We start from the raw sequence: 23615 nt of genomic DNA, 5'->3' as shown, positions 1-23615 counted from the left end.
GTAGAATTAAAAGAGAAAAATAGAACAGAAGCTAAAGAAATCAAATTACTCAAGCTTGAACAAGAATCACAAGCCATATTGCTTTGTAAAGAGACTGAACAAAAGAAAAGAGCTATTGAAGATAAGGCCATGGTAGAAGATGACAAGAGAAATCTCATCAATAAGCTGGAAGAGAAGACATTTGAATTTGAAAAGATTTCAAACATGCAGTTAGACACCTTAAGCCAAATGATGAATGCTCATCATGAGCTAAATATGAAGGACATTGAGATCTCCGCCTTGAAGATGTAGAATTAAAAATTGCAGAATGAATTGAAGAGAGAAAAGGAAATAGCAAAAAGCTATAACAAATCTAATGAGGCCATCAAGTATTTTGAGCAATTGCTGAAATCACCAAGGGCAAGCAATGACACTACAGGACTTGGGTACATCAGCATTGAACAAGGAGAATCATCCAAGGCTATAGAAGAAAGAAGCAACAAAGGTAAGAACACTAAACCTACTTGTCATTTCTATGGTAAAAAGGGACATACCTCTAATGTATGCATGAGCAAGAATAGTCATCAGCATGATAAGCCTACAAATGCAATTTTTTGTCACGAGTACAAAAAACAAGGACACTTAGCACAAGACTGCAGAACCAAGACCATGAGAACACCAAGATTTTAGGGTCACGACTACAACTACAAAAAATATGGACATAGAGCATCTAAATGTAGATCAAAGCCTATGTGGACCCCTAACTAGTCTACAAGAAGAACCAATCATGTACATCACCACAATTGGGATTACAACACCCGGTATAGTTGTCACTATTGCCAAGAGTATGGACAAATTCCTGAAAATTGCATAAGAACACATTTTAAGGGAAATTACAGTAGATGGTTAAACCAAACTACTTGTTTTAGTTGCTTGAAGACTAGACATGTTAGCAGGAATTGTCCAACAAAGGCCAAGGCACCCAAGATTGAGGTTAACAAGGGAAAAGAAAAAGTTGATGTGGAACACATTAGGGAAGATATGAAGAAGACATGGTAGAAGAAAGGTGAATGCAACACATCAAATGAAGAGATCACTTCACCCAAGAGGTCAAGTGATCACACCTCATCAAATTAAGCATTAGAAAGGCACATAGGGCTGATATATATAAAGATGTATCATACATCAGCCCAAAAAGAACATAGGAACACTGCAAAGAAGAAATCTGCATAAGTTAAGATGCTAGGATAAAAATTGGGAGATGATGTTGAGCTATCTTTGGTTATCGAGTGAAACTCTAGTTCAGACCGAGTTACAATAGACTAGTGGATGCCAAGCAAAGTGATAACACTAGCTACCAAGTGAGTGGAAAATAGTTGATGCCGAGTTGGAAAATCCTTTGGAAGTCAAGAGTACAACTATAAAGCATGAAAGCAATAAATGCTAGGTTTCAGGACTAATAAAAGTGAAAATTACTCATTTTCACAACATTCAAATGAAGAAAAAAAATAGGAGAACTAAGAGGCAATCAAGCAGCTATCTTATAGTCACTCGCATCAAATAGAACAGAGATTCAACATAAACTTATCAATCTAAAGGTATTTATCAAGTGCCGAGCTATGCAAATTTTTAATTTTTAATACATTTTAAAGCCCTAGTTTGGTAATATGGCTTCTAGCTCAAGAAACCCTAAGGCTAAGGGAGATCATGAGATTCAGTTGGTTAGCAATGAAGTTAAATAGCCTGAATTCGAACCAATACCCAAAGTAGCCTATAAAAATGACTCGGCTAGTGCACTATCTATCATTCCACCCAAAATCATTATGGTTCAAGACGTAAGGAAATGCTACAATTGTAAAATCAGTGCTATAGGTGACCTAGAAATCTTTAATGCCTATGATAAGTTATGTGAGAATAAGATATTGAAGGATGAGTTTTCAATCATTGAGAAGAAGGGTTTAAATAAAACCCTAGTTTTTCTTATAGTGTTTAAAACATAATGGATCTGCATTGTTCTGAGCCAAATTCATGATGGATGTTTGTGGCTAGAATCAGGACCACTGAAGATTACTAAAAGGATTGTGCATAGGGTTACCAGTCTTCCAACCCTAGATCGACCATAAACATTGAGAAGTGATAGAAAGGAGGTAATTGAGAAGAACACAAGTGCAAAATGGAACAATAGGGTAATGACTATTGATACTATGAATGACCTCTTACTTGACTTTGCTATAAGGATAATCTCATATAAATTTTATCAATCTAGCAGACTAAACAATGTTCCCTACATAGCTGTTGATGTGGCTTACAAGTTAGTAAAGAAAGACTACACCTATGATTTGGCTGAACTTATGTTGCAGCAAATCAATGAGAACTTAGGAGCCATAAGGAGATCAAATGGTGCACATTGTAAATTTGGCTCAGTTCTCATGTGCATATTCTTTTATGTGATGAAAGAATTCCCTTCATTTGGGAAGGTAAACTGGAATTCTAACAAGACAACAATTAGTCAAATTAATGAGTTTATTGATCAAATGGGTGACAATTTTGAAGCCCAGATGACTAGCTATTTTGAAGATTTTAAGAAGTCTATGAAGCAAAGGATGAGGATACTAGTCTCACTAGTTAAGAAACATGTAAATGACATATGCTTCTTGGTAGATATTGACTTCACATATATTCAAGCTACACTACCAAGGGTAAGATGGCTAAGGCCATTAGGATATGAACTAGATATTGATGAAGCCTCAGCAGCAATCACAACATTGTTAGTAGAAGAAATTGATAAAGTAGCTACTGATTTTGGAACTTTTGATGTTATTAAGTCCAAAATTGAGACAGAACTAAAAACTACTTCAGTTGTTAAGAAGAAGGATAAAATGGTGAGGAAAATAAAGAAGACATTTGGAGCAAATATTGAAGGAGAAGCAAAAGAAGCAGAAGAAGTGGAAGGAGAGAGTGAAGAAGAAGAAGAACAAGGGCAAGAAAAGGACAAAGAAGAAGGTGCCAAGGAAGAAGAAGCCGACGAAGTACCTACATCTATGAAGCAGAAGAAAAGAAAGGCAAAAACATAGCTTGCAACTTAGTCAAAGCCAAGGAAAGAAACAAATCAGCCCCAACCAAGCTACCTCCAACCAAGCCAACAACAACAATGGTCACAAAAAGAGCATCAACTCAAAAGGCCAAAGACACAGCAAAACAAAAGAAGAAAGCTACTGCATAGCCAATAGAAGAGACCAAGAAAAGAAGAAGATATGTGGCTCAACTAGACACATAAGATGAAAGGATAGAATCTAAAGATATAAGCCAATTTAAAGTGGTAAGTCATCCAAAAAAGTCTTCCATTGATAAATTATGTGCTAATATTAGGAATGGAGACTTAAATAATTTGAAGAATGTAAATTTTAATAAGCTCACAAAAGATGAGCAAAATAAAATAGAGACATCTGTCTATAATATAATGACAGAATATAAACATACACCTCTTGAACTAGATAGTTCATTGCCAAAGGAATTATACAAGATTGTAGAAGAAAAATGGCATTTTTGTCTGCAAATTGAGAAAGAAATAAGGGAGTCTACCTTAGCAAGGACGTTGCCTGATTTGACTAAAAGTCAAATAACAAATGCAGTAAAAAGGAACAATAATAGATTTACTCCCAAATATAGGGCATTCAATATTTTACAAAATAAAATTGAAGAGGTTGTGAATAAAACCACAAAAGTGTGGAAAGTTATCTACAAGAAAATTGATGATGTATTTGATGAAGAATACAAGGTAGAAGCAAGTGCCAAAACAAAGGAAACAAAAGAAGCAAGAAGAAAGAAGATAGAAGAAAAGAAAGTAGAAGAAAAGAAAGTGGAGGAAGAAGACAAGGATGAAGAAGAAAAGGAGAATGAAATAAGTAAAGATGAAGAAAAGGGGATAGGTGAGCAACACAAACAAAGTGTGCAAGACACACAACTGCCACCTCCCAGTCCTCCTCACTCAACTACTACACCTACAGAGATAGTCATCATAAAAGATGTTACTGACAAAATAGTTCAAAACATCAACCCACTCACTACAGAGGATCTCTCAAAGATCCTTCACCAATCCACTCTTTAGGCATAATTATGCACAAATCCTGTATTGGTGAGTGTAGATGAAATACAAAGAGCAGCAGGAGTAGCATCACAAAGACAAAAGGTGAAGCTAAAGGTACAACCTTTTACATACACTAAAGCTAAAGTTTTGATGTTGCCACCACCACCTCCACCTAATGTAAATACAAATAATGCTCAGATGCCAAGTACAGAGGAGAGGAAAGCTGATGAGAAGGATGATGCAGCAAAAGAAAAGGATCAAGTCGCCATTCAGACATTGGTAGAATTACCAAAGATTGGCACTCCTACTAAGACTATTTAGGAGCCAAGCACTAAAGCTATTCCATTGAAATTTTCCATGCCAAGCTCGAGTTCAACAAGAGTGGCCAGGGTACTTCACTATGGAGACCCTGAACTTGATAAAGAAATTGAGATACCCTCCTATGATTCCAAAACTATCACAATGGCACAAATGACTAAAATGAAAAAGGCATTGGATAGAAGGATGAGGCAGGAAATTTTAACAAAAGAGTTTAAACAAAAGCAAGCAATTCATGATATCAAGTACATCTTCATGGATGCCTTTAGCTTGCAATCACTAGATGAAGGAAAACCAATAATTGAGTTACTATCAGATATAGTTGATCAGGTGACAAATGAGGACCGAGATACAAATGTTAAACTAATGGAATGGTTAGAAATAAAGTTTCAAGGCAAGGTTAATAAGAAGATATCAAGTGGCATTGCACTTGAATAGGTAAAGTTTTCCAAAACAATTGATAAGGCAAAAATTGTTCTTGAAAATATTTTTTCATTATATAGGAAATTGTGTGATTTTCCAAATTTCCCACAAGAAACTAATCAATGAATAATGAGCTTGGAAAGGAACTTGAAAATCTATAGTATGAAATTATCTAGAGATCCAACTCAAAGTGAGAAGCATTTTGCATAGACGCTTCACAAACAAAGGGAGTTAGTTGTGCTAACAACAGAAGAGGCAAATATAAAGGCTAAATTGATGCAAATCCAATCCTCTATAACCCCTCATTTAGAAATCCTCCACAAGAAACAAGTCTATGCTAAGACAGTATTAAAGAAAGATCCCAATATTTCTTCTCTTGATGAACTAGTACACCTTGCTGCAGAGACTGCCATCTAGCACAAGTCATTGGACATTCCTTTGGAGAATTGGGAAGTAGCTCTGAAAACAATAATGGAGGTAAATAGAATTTTTTTGGCTAAATATGGTATTACTCCATAGAACCCTTTGACATTAGTGCCAAAAATGGGGAGAATGAAGAAAGGATGGGACATATATTATAGGGGGAGTAATAACAAAAGGAGGAGAAGATATAAGTTTTACCAATTTTAGATAAAATTTTGACAAATTTTGATCATTCTTTCATTTTGAGAAAAAAGTGGAAGGATTGTATATAGCCAAAAAGGGGAGACAAGGAATAAAGGAGTGAAGAAGAGATGTAAACTTTTGATAATCACATGGAATATAGGCACATCATACAGATCAAAGGACAGAAAGGATCAGACATATTGGTACAGAATTTCAAGATTCAAAGGCATAATCAACTCAGGGGGAGCTATAAATTAAGTGTTTTTGACACTCATGTCAAAGGGGGATATTGTTGGTCAAATAAATAGTATTGACAAATGAGTGTCAACACACTTAACCATTTTCACCATACATGCCAAGTACACAATAGATGCTGAGCCAGAATTTCAATAGGTACCAAGTCACAGTTAGTGCTGAGTAGATTACAGTATAACACATGATGAGCAAGATAGGAATTGTTCATGTGCCAAGTAAAAAAATCATTTAGATGTCGATCAACTCAAAACAACATATGCCAAGTGATACAGGACACAATATGTGCCGAGAAAACTAGGAAACATAGTAGATGTCAAACAATCCAGAAACAATATGTGTCGAGCATCAGTAATACTTCATGTGCTAAGAAACACAAGATCAACATAAGAGTTTGTGCCTACACAAACTAAGATGTAAATAATTTTTCGAGCCGATTTAGAGAAATCTCAAAGGAGAAAGAGGATAAGGATGAGTTGTTTGCAATCCCTATAAAATCTACATGCAACCAATGAAGAAAATTGTGAAGGCATGCAACCAATGAGTAAAATGCAAAATATGAGTGGGAATTTCAGATTCAATATGGATCGTAGATCCATACCTAACCATAAGTCTTTGCATTCTTTATAATGAAGATGAATAGACCATTGTATGTGTGGAAAGAAAAGTTGCATAAAGAGAGATTATGGCGAAATCTCAGTATGAAATAAAACCTTAGTGAAAGGGATAGCAGTTATATTTAGTTGACCATAGTAGAACAAGAGACATAAAAATAAAGATTAGATCAAGTGAGGATCAAAAGAGAAAGAGCAGATCAAGTGCCTAAACCCAACAATTCAAGATTGCATACAATCAGGTCAAAAGTTCTAATACTCTCTCACAATTGTATTAGAAATTGAAATCCTATGGTGATAGGTTAGTTTAATAGCTAGATAGGAAACTCTTTGGATAAGGACAAGAAAATCCTATGTATTAGTTAGGTTTGAAAACCTTTATGTAAATCCTTTAATAGGGTGACACTTCATGTAAAGTGTTTGTAAATCCTTTCAACAGGTCACTATTGACACAGTGTAAAGCCTTTAATAGGGAAAAGCATCACAAGTGGTTGAATTCATTGCTATAGTAATTTTGTGGGTGTCATCCCCACCCTAGTTATACCTTCTTATTCCTGGACGGTTTCTGAGTAACCAAAATCTCTTGTGTTATGTGTTGATGCATGCTCTCATTTTATGTTCGTTTACTTGCATGCATGTTAATTTTAGTTATATGTTACCATGAATTTGAAAGAATGAAAAATTGGTACTTTTGATTCATACCCCCCTCCCCCCCCACCTCTCAAAAGAACTCTTCCTATTTGAGTATTCCAACAACGATAATATTTTTCTTGATCCCATAGGTGATCTTTCTGAGTATCAGTTTGTATTTGGGGAAGATGATACACCAGATGCACATATAGAGGCTACACACCCTGATGTGAGAGAGGAGGGGCATGATATCCTTCTGTGTTCATATGTGCATACATTTTTTTGTTACAACATATGTGATTTAAAGTTAATCTTTATAATAGAGTAATGTTAAACCATACTAACTTATACATACATGTTATCTTCATTCATGTTTAGTTGATGACTGAGGAGGATCTCATACAAGTTGATAATATCACACTCTTGGCTATTCCTTGAGACATTTGTGGTACATTATGTTATGTTCTCATTATTTTTCTATTTGATATTAGAGCATATATGGTTTCCAATCTTTTCTCTTGCAAGTATCACCTGTTAGTGGGGGGCAGAGTGCAGGGGGTGAGGCAGAGCCCATTGAAAAGAGAAAGGTAATTAGGTGCTTTTAAAGTGATTAAATATCAATGCATTCTTGTGAAATGTTTTTGCTAATGAAATTTAATTACATTTTTTATTGTACAGGGCATGGCTACTAGTGATGGGTCCAAGAAGATTTGACATCAAAGAGCCTTAGGAATTTCCATTCACAGTGAGAGCCCATTGTATGTATAAGTATCATTTATTTTTTATTTTCCTTAGTTTCAAAAAAAAATTCAAAATTGATCTCCATGATATTAACAACTACCCTATTGTATCTCATAGGAAACACCTAGTGCACAAGAGACTGGATGTCATATTTTTGTATGTTTGATCACGCAGCCATTATATCTAGAGGAAGAGTCGAGAGAGATAAGTTGTAGTTTGAATTATTGATTACATTTTATAAATTTAGTATGCTATGAATTATAATGTTATAGTTTAAGTTGTAGATCCATCTGAAAAACACAAGTTTTCAAACATATACAAGCCACAACCAACTAGGTTCCATGCATCTTGACATATTAGAGGACTCCTGATCAACGTAGGAAGTCAATGAGAGAGGTATTTATGATGAAAGTTTAATACTATAAATCTTCATTACAAAAGGGATCATTATGCATTTGAGTAATTGAATGTTAGATACATAGAATCATATAAATATAGTAGTATATCTTTGGGTTTTTTTTTTTATTAATGTTGGAGGCATCTGATCCACCTAGCTTAGCAAAGAGGCTACATTTTGATCATCCACTAATAGGATACGATAGTACAGTTGTCATAGGATGTGTCATGAGACATTTTGAGATGACATGTACCACATTGTATACATAAACATTGATATTAAACACATTTTGATGGCATGATCGCCGCATTTTGTATATAGATCTATGTATTTTGATATATATATTTGTGCAATTTGTCTATGGATACATGAACATTGATATATATATATATATGTGTGTGTGTGTGTGTGTAATTTGTCTATGGATACATGTATTTTGATATATATATCATTTATGTGCACAATGATATACATATTAATTTAGTATAGTATTGTTCAATTTATCGTAGATCATGTATATTGTTCATGATTATGGAATATTATTTATTTTGATCATGTTTGTTATATTTGATTCAAATGAAATAATTCTTGAAGAACATTTTAACAACCTTTATTATCAAATTTTGATGCAATATTTAATTTGAAATTATATCATATATTTTTAATTTAAACTAATCTCTACGATCTCTTAAGATGTCTATGATTAGCCAAATCCATGACCAATTTTGTCTTAGGAGCCCATCTTTGGTGTTACAAGACATTTCAGTATGTACTAGTCGTAAACGTTATTAGGGCTCTATGGTCAAAATAGGGATGTCACTAGGTGTTACTAGGTTATTGTAGACCTTGACATGACCATCCTATAACATTTGACATTTCATTGATAGCCCCCACAAGCTTCGACTTATGACCCTCAAAAGATCGACCTCTAAATGTTCTTAGAGAATCTATTCAGTATGGGGTGGTCATGAATGTTGGAGGCTCTCTGTGGATAGAACAAGGGTGTCACTATGGTTTACCTACCCATCCAGAGCTAATGGCAATGACATTTCAATGACAAGATTAGAGATTTCAAAGTTGCACAATGATGCACCAATGAACTAAGGCACACTACAAGTTTTGACATCGAGCGAGATTGCTATGTTGAATCCAAACACAATGCGATCTCTCCAAAATGAGATAGGTTATTGTATACCTAGGCATGACTATCCTGTAGTATCTAACATTTCACTGATATCCCACATGAGCTCTGAGTTATGACCCTAGGAAGATTGACCTCCAAATGCACTTAGAGCACCATGGAGACTCTTCACTACAGGGTGGCCATGAATGTTGCAGGTTCTCCATGGTTATAATGAGGGTGTCACTAGGGTTTGCTTGCCCATGTGGAGTTAATGACATTGATAATTCAATGCCAAGATTAGTGATTTCAAATTTTTAGACTGTCTAATTTTTCACTTCATATCATCAGTTAGCTTCTTATCAAAACGTAGAAGTCTCCCACCAAAAACACATGTATCATTTTGTAGAGGATCATCAATTCTCTCTCGTCTAGTAAGTGCTCTTCTCAAAGCAGTATGATTTAGGTTCAAGTCAATACAAGGTTGTCTCATATATCTAGCCTTTCTCAAATGATGACTTACCAAAGAGGTTTTAATAACCCTTTGAGCAACTCTCTTATCCTTTTCCCTACTATTTTTCCCAATGCTATTGAGAGCACTGAAAAGATTATTCACAATAATGGAATTTCTTTCCATTTTCTTATTGGCACAAATCTTTAATTTGGGAGTTTAAGTCTCATCTTTTGTGTCTTTAATAAGCTCATAAAAAATTGACATTTCTCTACCATTGTCTTGTTGCCAAAAAACATCTTCTATAGTCTTGAAGCCCATAAATGAATTCTTCTTTGTGATATTTTCCCTACCAAATTAGAAATAATCATTTTCTCAATTCTGATTATCCATCTTGGTGCTCTAGGATCTTCATGTCGATTATAATTAGGAGATATGTAACATTCCTATGCATTTTCATTTTTGACATGGTTAGTAATGGCATTTACATTATGAACAAGTAAATTTTCATTCTCCAAATTTTCAATCCTGACATTATCATTATCAATTGGTATATTTTCATTCCCTAACTGAACATATTCATTTTCTGACTCTATGATTTTACCTTTGATCAATACATCGTCAACTTGATTCACATTTAACATACCTTGTGTCTTCCTTCAATAATTAACCTTGTCACTTTCCCTATATGTTGCAATGTCTTCATTTGATACCTTCCTTTTGCATTTAACCCTTCAACAACTATTGCTTCCTATTCAGACAACAATACCAGACACCTAATCAAATCTTGTAGAAACCATTTTGGTTGAAATGGCCCGAAACTATCTTTTTTCTCCAAACCCATGAAAATGGCCCCAAAAAAGTGTGATTTTTGGGTCTACAATGATAGAGAATATTTTGGGAAAAGTCTACTAGTAAAACAATTTGGGTACTTAGTCCCATATCAGGTATCTCATCCCATATCAGGTTGATTCAAGATTGAATACTCGATATGATATTGAGTACCTGAAATTAAAACCCAAAATTTGGAGGGAAATCAATAGGGAAACTGTGGGAAATCAACAACTATTATATATTATAATATATTATATATTATAATATATTATATATTATAATATATTATATATTATATTATTATATATTATTATATTATTAGTATTATTAAATATAATATAGTAATATATTATTATTATTATTATTATATAATCTAATAATATAATATTACTATATTTGATATATAGGCATATAGTATTATTATTATGTAATATAGTAACACATTATTTGTATTATTATTATTATTATATAGTAATGGGATCACAAGCTAGAGTAATAGATGCAATGGGTTGAATGGAGACACATGTCACAATGCAATGGGTTGAATGGGGTCATGGACTAGCCTACAACCCCGTTGGACTCATAGCATCGATTATCCTATGTCCCATGGGGTCCTAGGAACCCTAGGGACACATGTCATAATGCAATGGGTCAAATGGGGTCGTGGGCTAGCCTACAATCCCATTGGACCCATATCATTAATTACCCTATGTTGTTAGGGGTCCTAGGAACCCTAACAATACATGTCACAATGCAATCACTCCGATGGGGTCGTGTGCTAGCCTACAACCCAATTGGACCCATTGCATCAATTACCCTATCTCCCTAGGGGTCATAGGACCCCTAGGGACACATGTTGTGATGCAATGGGTCCAATGGGGTCATGGGCTAGCCTACAACACAATTGGACCCATTAGATTGATTACCCTATCTCCCTAGGGGTCCTATGACCCTTAGGGACACATGTCATGATGTAATGGGTCTAATGGCGTCATGGGCTAGCTTACAACCCCATTGGACTACAACCACATTGGACCCAGTGCATCGATTACCATATGTCCCTAGGGGTCCTCCTCAACCCCATTAGACCCAGTGCATTGATTACCATATGTCCCTAGGGGTCCTAAGAGGAGGACCCCTAGGGACATATGGTAATCGATGCATTGGGTCCAATGGGGTTGTAGTCCAATGGGGTCATGGGCTCCATGACCCCATTGGACCCATTACATTGTGACATGTGTCAACCCATAGGGACATTGGGTAATCGATGTTATGGGGTCATGGGCTAGCCCACGAGCTCATTCGACCCATAGCATCAATTACCTTATGTCCTTAAGGGTCCTAGGACCCCTAGGGACACATGTAATGATGCAATGGGTCCAATGGGGTTGGACCCATAGCATTGATTATCCTATGTAGGATCCCTAGGGACACATGCTGCGATGCAATTGGTCCAATGGGGTTTATTGGCATTGAGCCCATAGCATTGATTGCCCTATGCCCCTAGGGGTCCTAGAACCCCTAGGGACACATGTCACAATGCATTGGGTGGAATGGGGTCATGGGCTAGCCCACGATCCCATTTGACCCATTGCATCAATTTCCTTATGTCCCTTGGGGTCCTAGGACCCCTAGGGACACATGTTGCGATGCAATGGGTTGAATGGGGTTGTGAGCTAACCTACAACCTCATTTGATCCATTGCATTGATTACCCTATGTCCTATGATACCTAGGGATACATGTTGTGATGTAATGGGTTGAATGGTTTTGTGGAATATCCCACAACCCCATTGGACCCATAACATCGATCACCCTATGTCCATTGGGGTCCTAGGACCCCTAGGGACACATGTCATGATGCAGGGTCGAATGGAGTCATGGGTTAGCCTAAGACCACATTGGACCCATATAATCGATTACCCTATGTCCCTAGGAGTCCTAGTATCCCTATGGATGGGACACATGTCGTGATGTAATGGGTCAAATTCCCATGACTCCATTGGACCCATAACATCGATTACCTTATGTCCCTAGGTGTCCTAGGACCCCTAGGGATACATGTCATGATGGAATGTGTCCAATGGGGTCGTGGCATAGCCTACAACCCTATTGGACCCATAACATCAATTACCCTATGTCCCAAGGGGTCTAAGGATCCCTAGGGACACATGTCACAATGCAACGGGTCCATTGTTGATGACCCCATTCGATCTATTGCATCAATTACTCTACATCCCTAGGGGTCCTAGGACCCATAGGGACACATGTCATAATGCAATAGGTCGAATGGGGTAATGGGATAGCCTACAATCCCATTCAACCCATTACATCGATTACCTTATGTCCCTTGGGGTCCTGTGAACCCTAGGGACATATGTTGCAATACAATGGGTTGAATTGGGTTGTGGGCTAGCCTACAACCCCATTAGACCCATTGCATCAATTACGCTATGTTTGTACGGCCCTACAGGTCATACGATCCCTAGGGAAACATGTCATGATGTAATGGGTCAAGCCTATAACCCCATTGTACCCAATGCATCAATTACCTTATGTCTCTAAGGGTCCTAGGACCCCTAGGGAGACATGTCACAATGCAATAGGTCCAATGGGATCATGGGTTAGCCTATGACCCCATTGGACCTATAACATCAATTACCTTACATTTTTAGGACCTCTAGAGACACAGGGTAATCGATGCAATGGGTCTAGCCCATAACCCCATTTGACCCAATCGGGTCGTAGTCTAGCCCACGACCTCATTGGACCTCGTGTATCATGATATGTGTCCCTATGGGTCCAAAAGCCCTTAGGGACATAGGGTACTTGATGCAATTGATCAAATGGGGTCATAGGCTAGCCCACAACCCTAATCAGCCCATTGCATCATGACATGTGTCCCTAGGGATCCTAGGACCCCTAAAGACATTGGGTAATCAATGCGACATGTGTGTCTAAAGGTCCTAGGACCCCTAAAGACATAGGGTAATTGATGTGATGGGTTGAATAGGGCCATGGGAATCAATTACCCTATATCTTTAGGGGTCCTAAGACCCCTAGGGACACATGTCATGATGCAATGGGTCCAATGGGGTTGTTGGCTAGCCTATGACCCCATTGGACCCATTGCATCAATTACCCTATGTCCTTAGGGATCCTAGGACCCCTAGGGACATAGGGTAATCAATCATATTGTAATTTAATAAACTAAATAATAATATGCGATAGTTATTAATACTATGTAATAATATATATTATAGTAATATATATTATAGTAATATATATTTAATATAATATTAATAATAATGATATAGATAATATTTATAATATTATAGATAATATATAATACTATATAATAATATATAGTAGTATGATACTAATATACTATCTAATCATATTTAATATCATATATAATATTGTAACAATAAAATTTATTATATAATTAAAAATAATAATAATATTAGTATTCAAATATATCATTATATTTTTAATGTGAAAACATATTTAAATATGTTTGTTAAATTTTTGTTTAAAATGTACAATTATTTCTCCTCTTCTTAATTTTTGAATTTTTTTTTGCCACCACATTTTGGTTACCCAATTAGGCTTAGTATTTACCAAACCTCTTTGGTCAACCCAAAAAATGTGTTTGAGACATGTTTCAGTGACATTCAAACTTCGAGTAGCCATTAGACAATTTTTTTTTCATGGAAATTCAATGAAATGAAAAGGGTTTTCTGATAACACTCAAGATTCCATCAGTATAATTACTGTCAAAAGTTTGATAAGTATTTATTAGTTAATTTTCAATGAAGATTTTTGGAAACTGTTGATTGACATACTAACTAAAAAATAGCTATAACTTTCAAATAGTATAACATTTTTGAAATCCAAAAGTTGCATCACATTCTATGCTTCGCCTAGTATAAGAAAAGAATTTTTTTTTTGTGAAGTTTTTAATTAGTTAAATTGGTCTAACACAAGAGTTTTTTTGTTCTAAAAAAGTTATACTACAAAATTCATATTTAATTATTTATTTGGAACAAAAATACCCAAAAATATGCATCACATCTGGGTATGAGTTTACTTTTCATATCTATAATCATATTAAAAAAATTATCATTTGGTTTTTATTAATGTGGTCAGACATACACCTACTTGTTATTTTTGACTTGAAATTTTTGTAGTGCTACATTAAAATCCAAAATTTTGACAAACCAAATATTTTTTTCTCTAGATAAAGCCTAGTAGTTTAGAAACTACATTTAATTTCCTAAAGATTCTTTACTTATAACTATTTAATATAATACCCATAACTACTTTAAAATTATGTGTCAAGTTAACATAACCCTGATTTGCTAGTTTTTCATTGCCACTTAAGGCCATAGTTTGATTGATCATGATCCTACACATACCAAGTTTTAGATTTTTATCTTCTTAAATGTATATTATAATTATAGATATACAAATTTTATATTAAATAATCATATTTCGTAAAACATAAACATTTTTTTACTGAAATTCATACATGAATAATTATTTTGATCTAAATTAATTATGTAACAAACTTTTTTGAATTAATAATTTTTTTTTATTAAAGATTAAAAATAATTATTATAATTTAAATTATTAATTTATATAGTTGTTCTTTTTTTTATTAAATTATTTTATTCTTATTTTTTATACTTATATTCCTTTATAAATTTATTCTTATATTTTTATTAATTTAAATTATAAATTTATTAAATTATATTAAATATAAAAATTATAAATAAATATTAGACAAATACTAGCCACTATGTGGCCCTTGTGAACTTTGTTAGTGGCTAATATTATACCCCTCAATGTGATTCCTTTTAAACCTTTGATTATGGTTTTGGATATAAATATTCAATGGTAATGTTTTTAGATACTTATTTGTATGTGGGTCCTCCCTTTAAATTTGGTGTTGTGACCCATGCAAAGGGTCATGTCCCATCAATAATATGTGCCTTCGATATTTATGAAGTGGGCAACAATTAGTTTTATAATAATTAGAGATTAGATAGCTTAGAATATTTTGGTCCCTTCATATTATTTTAGATTTGAACTTGTCATTGCTTTAATTATAATAGACTAATATTGATTTGGTTTCTAATTATGTTTGCCCTTAAGAATAGCAAAGTTATAATAATAATAATACCAAATCAGTTTTTAACAACATCAAAAATATTGAATCAATAAATATTTAACCATATCAAATTACTATTAAAATCTCATCAAATGCATTTATTATTAAATGTATATATAAATTCTATAGTTGTTATCTATTGTTAGGGCTCCTGACAAACTCATACATAGACACCCACACACATAAATTCTATTAAAAACTTGTAGGTTATCGAAAGTACAAATTTTGATCCAAAAGCTTTTAGTTGGGGAGTTCAAAACTAATTTGGGTTGATTTTGTTTCTATTCTCTAGGGAAATGCCCATCATCCCATAAACACACCACTATATGTCAGCCAAATCAACCTATACCTAGAGCTCTAATATTTTCATGGTTTTCTATTCTTATTCTAGATCTATAGTTCTATTCAAAGTTGTAGTTTCTAATCAGCAAATTTTTATGTAGCTTGGTGTTTATACCTATCACTTTTCAAGGTGATTCATCTTGCTTCTTTTCCTTAAATGATATCCCATATTTGTTTTCTTGTTACATTAGGACTATGTGCATGTGTTTAGATATGATCCTTTGAGGTTAATCACTCAATTTTATTCAATAGGATCACATTTCAAATCTTAAAGTTAATGAATATTGCATGAATGAGTACTTTCTTGCATACTTCCTTAGTGGGATTTGAGTTTAGTATTGGCATCAGTTGATCCATTTTTTCTTTCTCATCTAACTTGAATCACATCAAGGGTATGTTTTGAAGCTCTCATTTTCTATTATATTAAATGGATTAAGGTGAAAGTGTTTAACTATTGAGTGAAGGATTTGAGCAATACAAATCCAAAAAACCCAAATAAACACTAAATTCACACTGCAAGTGATCCTTTTCTCCAATGAATAGCATGCTAAAACACTTAATCAAAAAATTGACATCAATGACAACAAATATAACCGATTTACTAGTAACCAAATGTTATTCTGATCTTCATCAACTGTTCATCAACAATAGCCAACAATCTCCCTATGACATTTTATCAATAGTTATGCCAACAAACATAATCATTGATTAGTTATAAGAATGGTTATTTTAAATGGAGATTATTAAGAAGAACGGTACAATGGATTTAATTAATTGAAGAAAAATCAATAAAACATAGCATAAATGATCAAGCTAAATTCAAATGATTTTGTTTCATAATGCTTCTACTCTCTTTAATTGAGTAAAATCGAGAAACTAGACAACTCGAGGCCAAAAACTCAACTAGGAAAGACTTGGCAAAGAGAACCTCTCAAACATATTCATGTAAGAATGATCTCCCATATGTATACTCTTGATGAAAATCATCACTAAAGATTGAATTAATTTAATTATATAGATCTCTTACTCTTGTGTGACACTCTCTCGAGTTATTTTCCCTTCATGGATGATTGGCTAAAATGAGGGGTAAGGAGCTTGTGAGAACATTGACACTATAAGGGCATTCAAAGTCCTATATAAACTCATTCCTTGCAATTTCTATATAGAATTAAAGGTTACTTAGAGCATAGAAGACCAAATTCATGGTTAGGATAATGCTTCTTATAGTCCTTATCTTCAATGCCCATGCCTTTATTATTAATTTTTTAATTAAGTTTCTTCGTAGCATTTGTCTATTCAATTAAACCCATTTGTCTATAATATTATGCAATGTGTTCTTTAGATCAATATTGCCTATAGTGTCTTTTAACGAGAACTAGTTTATAGATCCAATTATTTTTATGTGTAGCATTACATCTATATGATTTTCCCTTATATATATTGTATATTCTCATGGATGAACTGAGTGGAGAGTCATAAAGTTTAGTGATTATGACATGCTCCTTGAGAGAACTGAAGTAAGAACAAGTTGGTTCGTTGTATTGTTTTAACATATTTTCAAGAGTAAATCTCAAATTTCAAAATTTTTCTTTGTGCAACACATATCATTGATTTCTCAATAGATATGATTGATTTCTACTCTGAGGAGTTTTAACTTATTGTAAATTATGAGTTTTTTCACTAAACTTATTTATTTTCTTGTTATTACTTAGGTTTGTTCTACTAAATTGATATTTCAAAATTTTGATTTGTGCAACCCATATCATTGATTTCTACTATAAAGTGTTTTTACTCCTTATAATTTATGATATTTTTCACTACACCGTATCTATTACCGTATTTTCACTAGGATTTCTTCTACTTTATTAACTTTTAGAAGAATAAGAAAAAGACATAGTCTTTACAAATCTCATTGCAAATTTATAGAGATATTAATGTTTGTTTAAATAATTGTTAACATATATATCTAACTTGCACCATAATTTTTTTTCATAACTTTATATCACACCCATTATATTACTTTTACTTTGTTGTCCATATACTTATTGTATATCTCTATAGTGATGTCATCATGCCTCTCTCCCTTATACTTTGTAACCCATTATACACAACATGGCAACAAGTTCGATTTTATCTATCATTTAATCTTTCGCTTAAGATAGGCTACTATTTTTCTAGTACAAAGCAACCTGATATGGATGGAGGTTCACTCTCACTAGTGGTGCTCATGTCGTCATCTACTTGAACTAATAGCAGTTGTATAGACCTTGGAATTTGGGGCACAAGAGCCTCAACTGTGCCTTCAATATCTTCACCACTTCCCCCGTGCTCGTCCTCCTATTCTTGTCATCTTGAATGCACAACCCAACCACTACAACAACTCTTCTAACTTCTTCAATATTTGCCTCGCTTGCTATCCTTGCATCCACAACATCTCTTAGGGCTCGTTTGGCTGCGAGAATAAGAATAGGGGAATAGGAATAGCTATTTTGGAATACCTATTTTGGAATAGAAAATGAGGCTACATATTCCTATTCTTTGTTTGGTTCAGCCAATATTTGATAGGGAATTCGCGGACCCCAAAATTTATGTTTTCTAAAATAAATAAAAGTGGAATAGGAATACATATTCCAATAACACCTATTTGGGTGGAATTGCAAAACCTCATTTTTGAGCCAAAATTGGACTACGTATTCCTATTTTACTTCCTATTCCAATTCCATTTTGGTGCATCCAAACGAAGAATTCAAAATTTTAAGAATTTACATATACCTATTCTGCTTGTATTCCCGTTGCCAAATAGAACCTTACGTTTCTCCTCTAGATTTGAGTTGAAAGGTAGGAAAGTATAGCATACTGTCCATGACCTTTACATCTAAATTTCTTCAGCCAGATATAATTTCCAGCAATGTCATGCCAAAACTATACCCATCCACTTTGGAAGTGATAGGAAGGCCACAGATCCACTCAGGAGCTAAGTACCCGCGAGTTGCTGTTGTGGTCGTCAATACGCTGCTGAAATCTCTACCAACCATCTTCGCTAACCCAAAATCTCCCACCTTTGGGCTAAATTCATTGTTAAGGAGAAAGTTTTTGGGCTTGATATCACAGTGAATAACGGGATCCCTGCATTCCTTGTGCAAGTAAAGTAATCCTCGTGTTGTGCCCAGTGTGATCTGAAATTGAGTCTTCCAGTCCAACACCTTTTATCCGTCTTTCGGTTGAGAGAAGAGAAAGGAGTTTAAGGAGCCATTGGGCATACAGGCATACACCAGTAGCCTTTCTGAATTCTCTACACAGAATCCCCACAGTCTGACCAAATTCACATGCTGTATTCTGCCAGTGGTAACAATTTCAGCATGGAATTGCTTCTCTGCTTGCGTGGAACTCTCCAATCTCTTAACTACAATAGGTGTGTTATCGGCCAGTTTTCCTTTGAACACAAAACCAAACGCTCTTCTACCTAGCTTATGCTTGAAATTCTCCGTTGTAATCCCCAGCTCTTTGTAACTGAACTTTCTGAGCGACATTGGCACCTCCTCTTCAAACACGCATTCACTATTGTAAGAATAATCCTCTAGCTTTCCAGTTGCGTTGAACCTCAGTAATGCAGCCAAATAAAGGAAGTTCAGCATAGTAAAATAAAACATAACCAGCTATGTGGATATAGAGGAGGCCCTATAGAGTTGCAAACAACATGACTTCTTGATTTAAAGATTAACACCTCCGGTCTATTAATTAACAGCAGTAAGACTATAACAGCGCAGTTCCGGTTAGAGAGTACTAACCATTTCCAGTCAAATAACAATGTACTCACAACAAATGTAAAATGTGTCTAATCCTATTATTAGAGTTCCAGTATAATGTTTTTGGAAGGTACAACAAACATCAGAAGTCAATCCATTTAACAAGGACTTCCATAATTAAGGAAAAGAGTTGATCTAACAGTATCACATAGTGTAGTTGGTTATCACGTCAACCTAACATATTGAAAGTTTTCGGTTCAGTCTGGGAGGCACCATCATATTATTGTGGTCTGATCTAATATATAAAAGAAACACACACATGAAAAGAATAAGCAGCGACAGAATTTCTTTAAGGTATTTTGGTTGTTTTCTCAGTTTCGCTGCTGTTGTTATGATTCAAATGGTTGCTCCAAACCCCAATTTTAGTTTTTCATTTACTGGACAGTTTAAGAAATGCTTAAAACCCTCCTTTCTTTTAAATCAGAAAAAAAAAACTATGACACTAAAGACTGCGTTTTTGAGAAGATCATCAAGAAATGTGAAAAACAAAGTTTATGATTACACATTTTCATACATTAAGCAGTTCATTTTGTATGATACACCCACAAATTGAAAGACGTGGGCAAGGAAGACATAAGGAAGATCCTGAATAGTTTATGCTGGTCTGAAACGCTGCTTCCAGCTTTATGCTCTTACAGTCTGGTTCTTGACTGTTACCTTGGCTCCATGGCCTCCAATCTGCCACTCCCCACCTAATTCTCCGTCCCTTGCATTTTTCGCTTTGTGCTGCCTGTCGTTTTCCCCAAAAGAAAACCTATATTTACACATTCTTTTCCCCCATTCGATGGTAACTGATCTAACTGTCCCTTGCATTTTTGTTTTATATGAGATCATCTCAACACATTTGTTATTAAAAATTGGTTTTCATAAGGAAAAACATATATATAGTCACTTTTGTTATAAAAATGATAGTAAAGAACGCTCCTAAAGAGTCTTAATGTTTTCCACAATATATCCAATTAACATTAGATCAAACTCTTCCATCATTAGATTTATATTCACCTAATTCAAAATCTCCTATTTAAATAAAATGTTATTTCCACATTCATTCTAATTTCTAAAAAATTAACATAGTAATACACAGTAACAGTATTCTAACATCATATAAATCCTAGGTGAAGTGTGTGTGGTCACATGGTCATCTGACACATCCCCTCCCAGGAGGCTAACCTTCTGTACCTCGACCACACTTCTGTCGTAACAATCCCTGCATCCACTCAAACACTCATAACCATAACAAGAGTCAGTATCGATCATTATTAACAACTTGTTTGCATCATCATTTAAGAATAACATTAATTGAATAAGAATTATAAACATCACATCATGATTACATCAAATAACATCATCATTGAATGTAATATTTCATACGTATCCATCATCATAATTCATTTCAATTAGTAATTTTAAAACATTAACTTTCATTCAACTTTTAACTATGTTTTAATTCTGACCAAGTTGACATAGCCACATAAGCAAGAAAGAAAAGGTTCTAGGGTGAGACATGACATCCTTTCCCAGTAGGAAAAGGCATCATCCCGATGTCTTTCACAAAAAAATTTATTTACACATACCAAAACTGTTATGTTTTCTGAAATTAAACAACTATACAAAAAGATGGGGAAATGATTTTTGCAAATCATCAGCATCTTCCCAAGTGGTAGTTTCTTCGCCAAATTGGTCCCATTGGACCTTATACTGGAGTACATCCTTATCTCGTACCTTAAAGGTACATTGTTCAATGATTCAGGTGGGCTGAACTGCCATCACCCCTGGATCCTGTACCTGTAAATCACGCCAGTCAAGAATGTAAGATATAGCAGGATGATAGGATTTAAGCAAAGATACATGAAAAACATTATGAATGCGGGCTAATGCAAGCGGTAGAGCAAGCCGATAAGCAACTGGGTTGATGACTTGTAGAACCTCGAATGAACCAACAAATCTTGGAGCAAGCTTTGAACTCTTGCCAAAAGAGATTGAACTCTTTTGTGGCCTAACCCTGAGAAACACCTTATCCCCAATGTGAAATTGGCGAAAAGAGCGTTTCTTGTCCACATAATTCTTCTGTCGATCTGCTACCTCCTTCAACCGACTGCGGATTAGAGACACCTGTTCTTCCATATCTCTTAGCATCTCATGACCTACAATAATCCTGTCCTCAACTTTATCCCAACTGAGAGGAGTCCGAAATTTCTGACCATAGAGAGCCTCAAATGGGGCCATACCCAAAGATGAATGTAGGAGTTATTATAGGAAAACTCTACCAATGGAAGATATTCCTCCCATTTGTACTGCTGATCCATACAGTACATGCATAGAAAATCTTCCAATATCTGATTCACTCGCTCTGTTTGACCATCAGTATCAGGGTGGTATGTTGTACTAAAATTTAAATGTGTACCTAAAGTAGCATTCAAGGTTGTCCAAAACCTCGAAGTCATCCAAGTGTCTCTATCAGAAATAATAGTCTCAGGAATACCATGCAGTTGAAAGATCTCTTGAAAAAACTTCCTTGCCAGTACTGGAGATCCGTCCTTTAGGCTACCAGGAATAAAATGAGCAACCTTCATTAACTTATCAACTACGACTAAGATAACATCATGCCTCTGTCGAGTCATGGGTAAACCTTGTACAAAATCCATGCTGATAACTTGCCATTTATACTATGGGATCTCGTGGGGGTATAGAAGACCTGCTAGATGAGCATGCTTAGCCTTGACACGCTGGCATTCTAAACACTAGGCTACATATTCCGTCACATACCACTTGAGTCTTGGCCAATAATACAAAGGCCTTAAGTCAGTCATCATCTTATTTACCCCTGGATGCCCTGAAAATGGAGTGTTATGCATTTCCTCAAGTATAATTTTTCGCAATCCTTCATGATCAGGAACATAAATCCTATTTTGGTATATAAGTAGACCATCCTCATTCAAAGAATAGTCATCAAATCATGGATCAGCAGCATCTATATCCAAGACTAACTTTACCCATTCATAATGAGTATCCCCAAAAAGATATTGGAGGATATACTCTCTCATGTGTGTTCGAGATGTAGAGATAGCAGCAATATGTCTTCTACGACTAAGTGCATCTGCTACTCTATTTTCTTTACCCCTTATATACTCGATGCCGAAATCATATTCACTGAGGAATTCGAGCCATCATCTCTGTCGAGCATTTAGATTTGGTTGAGTGAAAATGTAGCTCAACCCCATATGATCATTCTTCAGCTCAAATGGCCTTCCCAATAGGTAGTGTCGCCATATCTGCAAAGTATGAACTATCGCAGCAAACTCTAAATCGTGAGGAGCATAGTTTACTTCATGAGATTTGAGTTTCCTAGATTTGTAAGCCACAACTTTACCATTTTGCATCAGAACACCCCCAAGTCCATCCCCTGAGGCATCGGTGGTGACAACAAAATGCCCATCTGGGTCTGGAATAATCAAAATAGGGGTTGTAGTAAGTTTTTCTTTGAGTAACTGAAAGGCTTTCTCACATGCTTCCATCCACACAAACCTCTTCCCCTTACGCTGAAGAGTTGTAATTGGTGCTGCTATGCGTGAAAAACCTTCAACAAATTTCCTATAATATCCTAGAAGTCCCATAAAACTTCTAACTTCACTGACATTTTGCAGAGTTGGCCATTCAAGGATGGCTTTGATCTTTGCAAGATCCACGGCGATGCCCTTGGCTGACAAAATGTGTCCCAAATAATGGATCTCCTTTTGATAAAAGGAACACTTAGAGAGTTTCCCATAAAGTTTCTTGTCTCTTAATCGTTGCAACACTATCCGCAAGTGTTCTTCATGCTCTTCCAAATTCTTGGAGTATATT

At 35.0% G+C, this 23615-nt stretch overlaps 1 pseudogene; it reads right to left on the bottom strand.

The window, feature by feature from the left end:
* Positions 1-18851: 18851 nt before the first annotated feature.
* LOC149536596 (G-type lectin S-receptor-like serine/threonine-protein kinase At2g19130 pseudogene) lies at positions 18852-19601 on the bottom strand (annotated as a pseudogene).
* Between the last annotated feature and the right edge of the window lie 4014 nt (positions 19602-23615).

Source organism: Cupressus sempervirens, chromosome 10, assembly GCF_028749045.1.
Source record: "Cupressus sempervirens isolate cs-2001-9-10 chromosome 10, ASM2874904v1, whole genome shotgun sequence".
Lineage (NCBI taxonomy): Eukaryota > Viridiplantae > Streptophyta > Pinopsida > Cupressales > Cupressaceae > Cupressus > Cupressus sempervirens.
This window is presented reverse-complemented; position numbering and strand designations above follow the sequence as displayed.